Source organism: Botryllus schlosseri, chromosome 9 (genome assembly GCF_051294905.1).
Source record: "Botryllus schlosseri isolate E-star chromosome 9, Bs_hap1, whole genome shotgun sequence".
In the NCBI taxonomy this organism is placed as follows: Eukaryota; Metazoa; Chordata; class Ascidiacea; order Stolidobranchia; family Styelidae; genus Botryllus; species Botryllus schlosseri.
The window spans coordinates 15,096,292-15,110,977 of record NC_137244.1 but is presented as its reverse complement, the minus strand read 5'-3'; the positions used below and the strand labels follow the sequence as shown (position 1 = coordinate 15,110,977).

Sequence of the window (14,686 nt, the reverse complement as noted above, 5' to 3'; positions counted from 1 at the left end):
ATTGATTGATTCTATTGTGTGTAGTAACACATTAAAATATCGCGATAGTATTTACTGAAACTCTATTTGACAAATGGAAAACTCAGTCGTGAATACAGTTGTAAGTTTCAAGGATTGTTTCAAAGTATCTTGAAAGGTGACTGGATCAAAGTTGGTAGTCATGTTTGTCAAAGTCCAAATATTTCATTTTGGATTATCTGGATTTACCTTTAGTACATCCCGCGAATGGATTCCGATGCGGTACTTAACATTTTTGATAATAACGACTCAAGGATTTTCAATCAACAATACTGGAATTTTTTGGTAATGCTAGAGTTGCCAAATGATTAGTTGCGTGTTTTTGTTAAGTGTTTGATTTCAAGTTAATAAAGACAGTGTTTGATTTCAAGTTCACTTCACAAAGGATTAGGGTTAGAGCGGAAATAAGTGACAATTTGTCGCTATTCAAGTTACCGCGGTCTGTTATTCGTTACTTGTTAAATCTTACCAGCGATATCAAGTACTGTGACAAACTGATTACTAAAATTTCACCGCGTGAGCGATCGGTATGGTTATGACACCAAGTCGTGAAAGATGGTTATGACCGAGACATTATCTTGTCAGCGATCGCGGGGTTTTGCAAACTATTTCACAGCTATTTGAAGTGTTAATTCGTGAGCGTTGTTATTGTTGATATTCGAATCGCCGTCTACGCCGGCTCAGTGGTAAACTAAATACCAAAATATTACCTTGCAAGTGATTCCTAGACTTGGCAAACTATTTCACACCTTTTTCGCTGAAAGTACGACATGCCGCCCGCAGTCTATACTGAAAGTACGAATCACGACCGCACCCATAAGAAATAAGACCCGCCGCCATAAGAAATAAGTGCCGCTCGCCACCCCGGGTTTCGTGTTAGCATCAATAGCCGCTCATCACCCCCGCCATAAGACGCAATAGCCGCATGCGTCCGCGTCCATAAGAACATATGGCGAGTCACCACAGATCCCGTAAGAATACACGACAGGCGAATCACCGTCACCACCTATAGTAAAAAAGGCGAGTCACGACCACCGCGGTTGGCTGTGAAACAATTCAGCACGCAGGTCATTCGGAATATAGGTCGCACTGCTTAATCCTCACAACAAGTCACGTTTCCGTTTGTGCGGTTATTGTTGGTGACTCGTACATATTCAACACCGCGCGAGAGACGCCTGAAAGTACGAATCACGACCGCACCCATAAGAACACATGGCGAGTCACCACATATCGCGTAAGAATACATGGCGCATCACCGCCGCAGCCCATAGCAAAAAAGGCGAGTCACGACCACGAGTTTTCACGGCGAATCACCGCCGCAGCCTATACCCGAAAGTACGAATCAAGACCGCATCCATAAGAACACATGGCGCATCACCGCCGCAGCCTATAGCAAAAAAGGCGCATCACCACCCCCGGTTTTCAGGCGCGTCACCACCCCGCCCATAAGAACCCCATTACGAATCGCGACCGATCATACTAACTACTCACGTTCCAGTGCTCATAATAATTCGTGAGCCAGGTCTTGGTGACAGTCATTTTGATTGGAGCGCGAAATTGGATAACTGTTGTTTATGTTATTCATGATGTTTTTCGAGTACTATGGTCATTTACAGTAGTCCAATTTTCGTCTTTTTCATTCCGTAGCTGCCGACTTGTAGCACGGCCCACTTCTAGGCTTTCTATAAGACACCGCTTACACATATGAGATGGGGAGGAAGAGCCTAGATAAATATCCAACACTTAGGTAGGAATTCCGGAGTCGAACTCAGTCGGACTCGAGCCCGCAACCCATTAGTGTTGTAGCTGTGGAGTATACTAACTACGCTATCTCACCACAATGGATAGTGTTTTTTTTTAAATTGGAATTCATTCGTTCCTCCAAATGCTTTGCGAACGGGGATAATAGTAATAATAATATTAATGAGCAAACAATTCCGCGACACAAGCTCTATTCGGAACCCCTTTGTGTTCGACGTAAAAGACGCAGAGGTGGTCAAAGTAGTCACCGTCGCTACTCAAGTAGAAGTAGAAGTAACGCCGTAATTTCTACTCAAGTAGAAGTAGAAGTGGTGGTTCACAAGTAAGTAAGTAAGTAGGTATTTTACGCTTATTTGTGCTTACAAAACTGAAAACTGTCAAGTAGAAGTAGAAGTAATCTAAAATCATAAATACTTAAAAAGTAGTGTGGGAAGAAAAAATCTACTTCAAGTACTTCAAAAAGTAGAAGTACTTCGTTACTGACCACCTCTGAAAAGACGAAATACTCGTTTGAAATCATCTATTCCGTGTATTCTTGTCTGGTTGAAACACCACTCGTATTCACGAATTGTCGCGCAATTTCTTGCGGGCGTCTAGTTCAACTCGCTATACGCGACTCATTGTACTGATTCATTCGGTCGTATCTCATGGTAGGCCGCACCGTGAAACTTGCATTAGAAGCGGGTGGCGAACTGAAAAAGGTTGGCAAGCACTGCCGTACAGTACTAAAGCGCACTCTGCTTCCCGACAAAGTGAGCCATTTATGATAATTTGCTGTTTCCATGCAGTTTTCTGAGCAAGAGGTTCCCACGGCGACTGTCCTCTGCGGTAAAAAAATGTCGGGGATTCTTGTCAACATTCAGATCCTGATCCGACAGGAAGCGGACGAGCACAGTGCGTATAAGTTTTTCGGTTTATTTGCCTATATAGTATTATTGTTCTCTTTATCTTACTCTCCCATGGCCCTACTTGAAACGAGCACCAATCGTTATTTCGCAACTCTTTACGCAGCATCTGAGCCGCAGGATCTCCTCTTTGTGGTCTTTGTCGGCATCCTATCTTGAGGGTTAAGTCCCCTGAACACTTTTTACTCCCCTGCCCAAGCTACTCGTTTTATCGTAGTTTCCTAGTTGCGAAATGTGTCGAACTGAATGTTCATTTCTACCTTAGACCCTTCTCAGTGAATATAATATTCCGCATACACCACTGAAATTTGTGTTATCAGAAATCGTCTTTTATGGCTTATGAGTAGAGCGATTTTTTACATAAAAATCGGAAGATTTTGCAATAAAAAATTTGTAACGTTAAAAAACGTAAATCTGACAAAAGTTTGCCCTCGTGTATGTAAATTAGGCGTTTTCGCACATAATGCTAGAATTGTACTACTTTTCTTCATTTCTGGTTGGAACTGTCTGTCCTTGCGAAGTAGGTTCACGGGAAAAAATAACTTTGTCTTTAACGTAACGTCCTTGAGCGGAAATGGCTGACGTCGAAATGTCGGAGCCTACATGCACGGCAACATGTGCGTGATATCTGCGATTTTACAACGGGCATAAGCCGGTATTATTTTTTCAGTTTCATGGGGGAATCGCTTTCACATATACGCTTCTAACGAGCTCGTTCCACGGCCACACGTAATTATCATCTCTCTTCTTGGTACTTTCCCGATTGTCATTCCACGGTCAAGATCGCAACAACATCACCAGCGGAAGAACATGCAGGGCAAGTCTCACTGCTGGGAGAGATCGAAAACTGACAAGAACCGTGGTTTTCAACCTTTTGTCTTCATGGAACCCGTTTGATCTGTCTACGGTTGCGAACCTCACTCAGCCTTAAGTTAAAATGTAGCTGAATTTCTCCACACCCGTCATTTGTCTTGTGTATATATAAACTAGGCTTACCATACGTCCTCTTTTAAGAGGATTTGTCCTCTTTTTTGACTTTTTTGAAAGTGTCCTCGGAGGACGCCCTTTTGTCCTCTTTTTTGAGATTTTGTCCTCTTTTTTGAAAGTTTAGGTTAGATTTAGAGGAAATTGCGAGCGATAAGCCGTAAATGAGCACAGAAGTGACGCTCCGGCGGGTATTTCGGAGGGAAAAGCGGTGATTTTAGCTCTGAGCGAAAAGAAGGCCTTTTTTTTTTTTTTTTTTTTCTTAGTTAACTGATCACGAAGTGGGAAAAATATACCGGTTTTTGAGAATTCTTCTCCAGTTTTGCACGTCTGAAATTTCTGAATAAGTGTCCTCTTTTTACATTTCCAAATTATGGTAAGCTTATATAAACTATAGGCTATAGTGTAAACTGAATGCAAAACTTGCGCAAATCTTGAAATAACATCATAATAATACGTAGAATTTCTGAATAGTTTCATTGTTTCGAAGCGAATTCACTTTATGAGTTTCTGCAGCTGCAAGAGAGGAGAAAGATTTGATATACCCAGGTGGTCTAAGTAGTCAAGAAAGCTACTCAAGTACGAGTAGAAGTACTTCTTCCATAACCCACCTAAAACTTCTTGAAGTAGAAGTAGAATTGACTGACTTTAAATCTACTCTGGTAAGTAAGTAGTTTTGAAAACAGTGTTAATTCGTTCGCAGCATGGACTGTCAAAAGCTGCAAATTGAGCTATATGTGGAAAGTGCAGAGAGCTTGATTCGTATTGATGCATCCAAGGCGGTATCAATTTTCGACAGAATAAGTATTCTTTCGCATCATGGGATGCAACTTATAGTATTGCTATGAAAATGCGATAGTAACCCTTTGTTTACTAGAAGACCCGTTTTAGAGAATATCATGGCATGGCGCCCTACCCCATATTTCAAGGCCTGCTAGTAACAAATATTTTTGATCGAAAAATTTATATTTAGTGTAGCTTTATTTTCGGAAAATATAGGCATTTGCTTTTTTACTTCAACATGTATGTTCTGCAGACAAAAGAACTGGAAGTAATTTGAACTTAAAGTATGATACTCGGAATTGAAAATGAAATACAAATACCACTTCTAAAAAGCGGAAATATATTTCATGTCTTTTGTCCATAAAGCTTCAAAACTAAAACAGGTGTAACGTTAAAAAAGTCGGGCTTTCCAGATTAGCAGGACACGCCGTGGGCTGCTAGTGCTAGATTACGATATGATAGGAAATTGCTAGATAGCGAAACGGTAGTTTCAAACCTTATGGTGGGCCGTAACTACTAAGATGAAATATTTGATATGGGTGACAATTTGGTGCGTGAGCGTAACCAAGCGATCTGGTACCCAAATTATATTCACTGATACTTTTGTGAAAGCATATTTTTCACTCCAATACTGAGCGCTAAGCGCAACAAAATTTCTGGGCTCGACTTTACTTTTATGAATATTAAATGCTAGTACTCCGTGAAAACAGCCCCGAAATTCCTCAGGCTATCTTTCGTAGTGGGGGATTAAACTACTTCTACTTGACAAACTGAAAATAGCGAAAAGTAATTAAGTAGATCAGAAAATATTACGAAGTAGAAGTGAAGAAAATCAGATCTACTTGAGCAAGTACCAGAAGTAGAGGAAAATTACGTGAGCACTTCCAAAATGTAGAAGTACTTCGTTACTGACCACCTCTAGATATATCAGGTCCCAGAAACGTACAGTCAGGGAAGGCAGGTGACTGTGACCTGTGGTCACGATATGTGAAAGGAAATTCGGAAAGCTTTCAATGATAATTGCTATTCTACTGTCGATGTTCGGTTTTTCGTTAATGGCAAATTTTGAACATTTTTACACTCAAAACTACGCAGTGTGCTCATTCATTTTTCAAAAATATAGTGCGAAGTGAGAGGTGATGAGGCACAGAGGAGCCAGTCGTCACCTGTGATGCCCCAATTCATGATAACAGCTTAGAAAGTATATTAACTGGTATTAATATAATGCTGTTGTCGCTCTGTTTTCGGAAATGCAAATATTAATAATTTCAGAGCACTACGACCTCCCCAAAATGACCAATGAACGCGAAATTGGGCTTGGTTGCGTACAATGACAGCGCAGTGAAACAACGCTAAGTTAGGCACGAATACTGCCTTACCAATTGTGCGCTTCGCGAACTGTGTATTGTGAATCGCGAAGCCGCGACGGTCAATATGTAACGCACCTCAAATACCTTCTCTTTTTGATGCAGTTGTTATGCATGTAACCTCAATCAATAACAACTGAGCGGCGACATGTATTTTCCATCCCTATACCATCAATTGTGAGTATGTATAGTAAGTATGTCGTACTGTGAAGTATCCTGATAAGATAAGAAACAACATGTCACCAATTGAATAACCTTCCATTTTGGGTTTGTATACTCGCAAATCCTAATATAAAGGGGTCACCGCCTCACCAACCATATGAACCTACGTGGTCATGTCTTCGAAATCCACGTCTTCGATTTGATACGGAAGAGAGCCGGAAATCTACTGTCACAAAGATAGATGGAGGCGAATGGAATAATAACGTGTAACTCTTCCGACGACACCTTTAGCGCTCAACAGGGGGCACCAAAAACTAGATTGCTCAATACACATATCATATCACGTCGAGATGATAGGGATTAGCATACAACAGCTAATTTCGAAATTGTTCTGTAATAGACAAGAGTGGTTTTCTGTGTCATATGGGAAATGGACCCCGTGAAGTGTCTCCAGCCTCTGCAGACAAACTGTAAATGTTCACTAATCTTCTGCGAGACAGCTTCAAATCCAGAAAGTTTTGCAAAGACTGCAAATTTAATCCGGTTGACTTCTACTCCAAATTTTCTTCTTTCTCACAAACACCAACATGTCCCCCTTAACACCAACATGTCAGTGTCAATAGGCCTACCCGTTGACTAAATGGCTTACTCCGAATAAGTTGTTTCATCTCAAACGGTCATTCTGCTGTTGTCAACCCTGAAGTTTTAGCGGAACCCTTAAGATTTAGCGGTTATGAAGTAAAACTGCTTCATATGATCTACCATAAAATCACAAGGATATCAAGAATGTTGATAATTTATAGCTTTCGCGGACCTCCCTGAAAATGCCTCACGGGCGCCTAGGGACGTAGAGCCCGAGCGAGAACCACTGAATCGAATTCTGATGCCCGCCAGAGAAGCAGCGTGCATTATAGCGGTGGAACGTACCAATACGCTATATTCGTCATCACCGAGCGCGATAGTGTAATGGTGATGCGTCCGGCTTCTTGATCGGTAGGTCGTGGGCCGGGCCGGGTCAGACCAAACACTCGAAAACTGGTATCCGCGGCTATCCTGCTGGGCGCTCAGCAATCACGGATAGCATGGAGGAGAAAAAACGGCGGTGCAGACTAGATGACCTTTGCCGTATCGCATCTCCGTCGTCAAAGCATCTCGATGGTGCAGGCGAAAAAGAATACCATATCTCTCTCTCTCACTGTAGACAGGGGTATACACATGCAAGTACAGTTATAGTTAAATTGGGTATTGCGTCTCTGTGGGTTCAGGATGCAGTATGTAGTCACTCCGTACAGCAGTATAGGCACACCGTACTGCGGGTATAATATGACTTTACTTCACCGTCAGTCGTCATCGTATGCTGCGGAATGTTTCAACAAGAGATGTAGTTTGATAGGAGAGAGTCAAACGCTAGTGCTATACCTATATTCGCCTATATCGACTCTGTTATTTATATACATATCAACCCAACTGGAAATCGTGTATTACAAACTACTTGACGATAAAGTGCATGCCTTCCCCATATGTAAATACTTCATGGATTGTCGTTTACTCCTATCAGAATGACATGGGCAGATATTAGGGATGGTGTCGACGCGGTTTGTGTCAACACGAACCTTTTTGAAAGGTTCTGTGTGAACGCGAACGTCAACCTCATGACGTCACGCGACGTCATATTGCTAATTCCAACCCTACATTTCAGTGAAGTGATAACCTATATCAGGGCCGGCCAACCCGTGACCCGGGAAAAGGTTTTGAGTGGCCCACGATGTAATTTCCGAAATTAGTAATATTATCAAAAATGGATTGCACAGATTGTGAACTGGCAAGGCCAACCAAAAATTTGATTAGACTGGCCGCAACACTTGAAATGTGATGACTAAAATATCAGTTCCGACGCATTGACAGATCTATGAGTCAGTCACATTTTGGTAGATCTTCCTATACACTACAATAAAGCAGCATAATTTGCGATAGATTTATCAAAAGTGAAAATTTTCTACACGCTTCGCACAACATGTTGTCACTCGATTTCTTGCTTTTAATATTGTCACCCCTTTGTGAAAATGAAAAACGCCTAATGTATCAGATTGAGTCTAACTATATTCGCGATTACGAGACAAAATGTCGTTGAACATATAAGACCTTGCGCTTGCGCTCGCAGAAAGACTGTCGACTATGAAACCTATAGGCACAAAATGATTGACGCATGTTGGTCGAAGCTTTCGATATCGATATGTCCAGGCGCTGAATAGTCCATTCCTTGCAAACTGAGCCCAGAGATAAACCGCAGGCCCGCAATATAGTCAAGTGACAATATTATTGACCTATGAACTTCGAAAAATGTTCGCGCTTCACGCGGCTAGTGGCCCACTCAATAATTCGTCAATCAAATGTGGCCTTTGTCAGAAAAGGTTGGCCACCCCTGACCTATATTAATGTACACGATACCTAGCGACGACTTGGGTCACATAATGCCACAATGTTGAAGCACATATTGGCGTTTTAAACGTCACGTGGGCAATCAAATGATATAATATTCCAAAACATCAATATTTTCAGTCGCTTTGCCAACAACTTCGACGAGGACTTGCAAGGGAAGATAAGCTTACGTCTCAACGGTCTAGGCCAGAGGTGGCCAACCTTTTTGCCATCCAAGGTCGCATTTCGACTACTCATGTAGCCTATATACGGCGGCATTACAGGTCCTTGTCGTAATGAACGAGCTGGACGCCAAATACCCATGTTAAAGTGTCTATGTCCATTTCCTGTGAACTCCGGACTAATCTATTTCATGATAGAGGCTTACCATGCGCACCGAAATCGCGAGTGGTCACTGGTAATATTAGGGAATTGTTCATAGTCGCGCATAGCGTGAATTTCTTTTAAATTCAATAATAAATTTCGTCATTAATATTAGTAGTTTAAATATTGTTATCAAAAATTTATCCTTTCTCAGCCAATGCGATCGAAAATTTAAGGCAAGGTATAAATAATGATGCATCTTCGGGTGGGTCAACTGTTATTAGTCACTTTGGTGCATACTGTTATTTCTTGACCTCTTGACCACCAGGATAGTCGGTATAATGAGCACACGACTCCGAATTGGTATTTTTATATGAGGCGCATCATTTTCTTCTGCTTTTAGCAGCTGTACTGCGGGGCTGTTATTGCAAAGAGCGCTGCTATATTAAAATAGAAAAATGCAGCCACATTGAATCGCGCGCAGCGCGAAGAAAACTTCATGATTAATTAAAATCTTTCAAGAAAGCGGGAGTCAATTTGCAAATTCAAATTGCATGTCGACAGTCAACGACTCATTCTAATTGGATTACGTGTCCACGGCCGCACAAATTTCCTTCTACGGCCATAGGTTGGTCGCCTCTGGTCTAGGCCAAACCGGACGATGTATTTGGTGTAATGCTACGTTGATATTGAGCAGAGTGTAGAACGGCTTTCTATACTTGCTACAGACATTACCCCATTAACAAGTTATATACAGCAGTAGCCAACACTCCAATCGCACGAATTCGGTTTTTATGATACAATAAACATATGAAGTCAAGATTGACCCCTTGCGCTTGATAGATTTTTCACACCAGACAACGAAATCAATTTCATTGATTGGTTGAATAAGCATCATTCGCTGACTACATATAGTGTATTTCGCTCTTGATGCTATGTGATTGCGGGTAAAGTTCATAGCAGAGAGTATCACTCAAATTCAGAAACATAAAGCTGGGTATTTCGATCAAACTTTTGTAACAAAGCAAGTAAAATTTTTGAGACTGACAAGATGCATGCTCGTTTGGTGTTGATTTATTATGCTGCCAACGCCATAGAGCGGCACTCAGTTGAAATGCAATAAATTTCATACGAAGATGTTATAATGAAGTCAAAATTGTAATATATGAAAAAGGTTCACAGTGTAGAACAGGGGTGGGCAAACTACGGCCCGCGGGCAGCATGCGGCCCGCAATACCGTTTTATGCGGCCCGCGAGAGTCTAAAGAAACTTTTAAAAAATATTGATAAAATGCCCACCAGAAATCGAATTAATGCAGAGACTTGATTAAGTTTTTCTTAGTATATTTCACCATGATAATTCTAAGACAGTGGTTCTCAAACTGGTGAGCGCGCGCCCCTTGGGGGCGTGAAAGCATCTGAAGGGGGCGCGAAGCTGAGCTCAACTGAAAAAAATTTTCGCGCTCCGCGCCATTTACATCTACTTCTTAGTTATTGTTCTGTATTTAATGTGAATTACATATTTAAAAATATCTCATCCACAGTCGTAACCTTCCATGCCATCGAACTACCCGTTAGGTTTGCTAGCATCCTGGTTGCGTTTTGTAATACGACGATAAGGGGGCGCGAAATCTTACACCATCATAAGGAGGGGGCGTGTCTTAAAAAGTTTGAGAACCACTGATCTTAGGTAAATATCACAGTGGGATACCTACAACGTGATTGACATAATTTGGATCATGAGTGGGATTTCAGATTGGCCACTCCTTTTTTAATTATTTCAGTGATGTGATTATAAAAAAAAAACGATTCGGGCGTGTCTTAGGTAGATTCGTTGTCTGTATGCGTAGAATTGGGGTATTTATATTTTATCTACACATAGTATAGAAGCGTGTTTGAAACTAACATGGTTATGATGCTGTCAGCCGTGTGCGTTCTGGAACTGAAACAAAAGTGGAATTAGTAAATCTATGAACAAATCGCTGCTCACAGATTTGAATTTCAATCCTGTTCTAAAGAATCGGGCCAACCGACTTTCATCTCTATAGTTTTGACAAATTCGTGATTGAGGTCCGCCAGCCTATGAAATCTCGCCACTATATGTTTCTGACGCGTGTACGATATCATCAAACCAATGTTTGGTTTGTTTTAAATATGCACATATATTATCTCCATGTTCTTACTATATAGAATCAAATATCAATATTGTGTTTTGGTTTATAATCCCAATTTTATATAGTGCGGCCCGCGAATGGATTCAGATGTTGAATGCGGCCCGCGAGCTCAAAAGTTTGCCCACCCCTGGTGTAGAACCTACCAAGGTCCGTTTGTGAACGTGAACTTATAAGTTTCTGAGGTTCACACCAGAGTTGGATCAATTACATTATTTTAGTTCAATTACAATTACAATTACAATTACTTTCATGCATGTTTAAATTACATTACAATTACAATTACCCCATGCCAAAAATATCAAATTACAATTACAATTACTCCTCGCATGCTTCAATTACATTACAATTACAATTACAATTGCTGCTGTTGAACATGTAATTGAATAATCCTAAATTCAACCGTGCTCCTTGACAACCGTAGCGTCGTATTTAACAACAATTCAAGTCTAGTTCAGATTGTGCAGTAATAAATGAGTTTATGTGCGTACATAGTATGCTATGTAAGATGTCATTGTGACGTAATATAAGCGTGTTTTGTATGCTCGGTAATTATGGCTCACGTAATTGGAAATGTAAAATGTTATTTACCTAATTTCCTATGGGTTAGGATTAAGGATAGGGTGCAGTACGTCGTTGAGAAATTATTATAATATATGCACGTGTTGGATTTGCGTATATAGTATATAATTAAAGAAATAATATTATTTTTATCGAGGGACGTAGGAATTAGGATGAGGAGTAAAAACAAAACCGTGCTTTGTCAGATAAGACGTTCTATAATATCCAGTGGTCTGGTTAGTTAGCCAGACGAAGTAACGATGCAGCATCTTGATCTGAAATCGTATTGTAGATTGCCAACCCACGGATAGATGCGCAAGATGTGAGTCACGGATGAATGCACCGACAAGCGTACTGCAGATCCGGTTAAAAGCAGCAAACTTTGTAGTCCTAGAGCTGGCGATCCATGCGTCCAAATTAGATTCATCTGGTCTTTATCGTAAGCTATTGATATACTAATTCCGAAAATACAAAATAAAATCTCGTCAGGGCAATGTAACTGCTCCAAAATAGCCGTTTAAGGCCGACTGTTCTGAAAAGTGAGAGCGCTGCAGCAGCATGACCACAACAATTACCAATTACGCCCAGCGATTGTTCAGAACAATGCCGATTCCCAGACTTTCACGACTATTTTGGGATGGTACCAGTGCCTGGAAATATACTTTTATTGCGGAATCAGTGCGACACTAGCTTTCGATTAGGACCATACATATCAAATTTCTACGCTTTGATCGCCAGCTATGGGAGTATCAATTCTGCTGCTTTTAGCCGGCTCAGCAGTTCGCTTCTCGGCGTATTTAATCGTGAGTCACGTGTTGCGAATCCATCCGTTGGTTAGTAATCTAAAAATTGTATACAATGGCAGCCGAGGCCAGCATAGCGGTAAAAATAAAAAAAACTTCGCCCGCAAGGGCGCAGTCAAGGGCTTCCGCGAATGGATCCACCAAATTCCTGGTCGACATTTAAAGAAAATGCATTATAAGTCAATTATTTTATGTGTGCTTGTCAGGTCTCAATAGCAATTTAATGTAATTGAAATTGTAATTGAGCAAAAATTTTGTCAAACTACAATTACAATTACAATTACACAAAATAAAAATGCTTCAATTACAATTACATTACAATTACATTGAAATATGTAATAATTACATTAAATTACAATTACAAATTACAATTGATCCAACTCTGGTTCACACAGAGAATTCGAACGTGAACCTCGCGTTCACATTATCCCTAGCAGATATAGAACATTAATCGCCGGAGGCATATCAGAGTAGAGTGACGTACATTTGGTAGGTAACAGACTTCTACTTTCGTAAGCAAATACGTTATCACCGAAGTAAATATTCCAGTTAATCACTTTATTCAAGCAATTACACTTAAATACCTGAGTCCACTCAATAAATATTACTCATACTGAGACGTAGAATCCGACCGATGTTTATCGGTTCACCGATAATGTCGATTCGATATCACACTTTGAACGAAATATCGGTATCAGCCATTAGAGGTAAAAAATATCGACAATTTTCTTGACGTCACAATATGGCAGTAGGGAGTGAAAGAACTATAATCTGCGACTCTTGGACTGGGCATATCGATCTATTTTTCATAGCCTATAGGAAGATGTGGTAAAAGTAGTCACAGTTGGCATTCAAGTAGAAGTAGAAGTAACTTCATAAATACCCACTGTAATATCACAGTAAAAGCAGAAGTAGCGATTTCCGATCAAGTAAAACTAAGTATTCTAGGCCTGGCTTTGCCTGAAATCTGAAAATTTCTGAAGTGCTGAAGTTAACAATCATAACCACTCAAGTTATCAGTGTAAGCAGAAGCAATTTGAGTACTCTGAAAGAGTAGACTAACTTTATTAGAGATCACCTCTGCTTGCTGGTGTCTAGATGCAGCCTTTCTAGGCCAAGCATAGCAATGGTAGGAAAGCTGTTGTAATAAATGCTCTGAAGAGCTTCTTGGAGGTACAGGACTTCAATATACAATTGAATCGTATACTAATCTTGAAATAAACCCGACTATTTTCGGCTGACACTCGTCAGGGGTAATCGTCAGCAACTAGTAGAGAATTGAAAAGAACATTGTATATCAACATTCGTATCACAAAATATGACGTCACCAGCATGAAATTTCAAACGAGAGAGCGTTCAATGTACTATTTTCAGGTGGTACATGAACTCATTTTGTTGACATAGTTTGGGTTGGTGTATTTTGATAAAAGTCGACTCCAAGGCACACAAATGGAAGTATGAACGGCCCCTCCCAGCGACGCGAAATCTGCTGGTGACGTCATATTTTGTGATACGATTGTTGATATAGTTGAATGGCATATTCATATTGAAATAAGCCCGAATATTTTCGGCTGACACTTTTCATGGGTAATCGTCAGCAACTAGTAGAGAATTGGAAAGAACATTGTATTGTTGATTTATATAATATGAATTAGGTAACGTAGCCAGCACAATTTGAGAAAAAAGTCAATTTTGAACACCCCGACTGAACAAGTAATTGAAAACAAAACCCTGGAGTTTACGGGAATTGTATATAGGAATAGTAATTTAGCTTAATAGCTTCAACGGGTAATCCGTAATTCATTCCCTAGGTTGCACTTCCTGTGCTTGTCGCCGTAATATTCATTTTAAGTAAAAATCCATAAAAGAAGATTCCTGGGTTGACCGTTAGCTTATAATTCCTGATACCACCTTGGCGACCAGTCAGTCATACGTGTCATACAAAGCTATTACACCGCTCACAATAACGAATGACAGTCTGTAAAGAAATCTATACATATTACAAAGTAGAAATTAGCTTCTGATCGGACCGAATCAAGCGAGAAACATTTCAATTCCGATCCCGATTCCGACCCTAAAATCAGAACCCGACTTCCCGCTCTATGGCAGATGAATACGGGAGCCATACGTAATGAATATGTCATCGATATTCACTCAAACACATTTTGTTGCAATGTACATTGCACTCTATACATTGTACAAGTACGGCATTAATTGAAGCAATTTGCAAACCTATATACATTTACAAAAGACACTTGTCAAACAATTTAGTATCACTTTTAGTTCATTCGATTTATGTTGAAATCTACTACGCTGTCATATATGCGCTTGGTGACCTTCCAATTATACAATACCACCAAAAGAAGATGTGCAGGTCTGCAGCGTTGGACTGGAAACGCGTCACCTATTTTCAGAAAGTTGCATTCATTA

At 40.4% G+C, this 14,686-nt stretch overlaps 1 protein-coding gene across 1 annotated transcript in view; it reads left to right on the top strand.

Annotated features, from left to right (window-relative positions):
- Positions 1-14,686, top strand: part of LOC145446217 (uncharacterized) — a 182,931-nt gene that overhangs the window by 96,071 nt on the left and 72,174 nt on the right. The window lies entirely within an intron of this gene.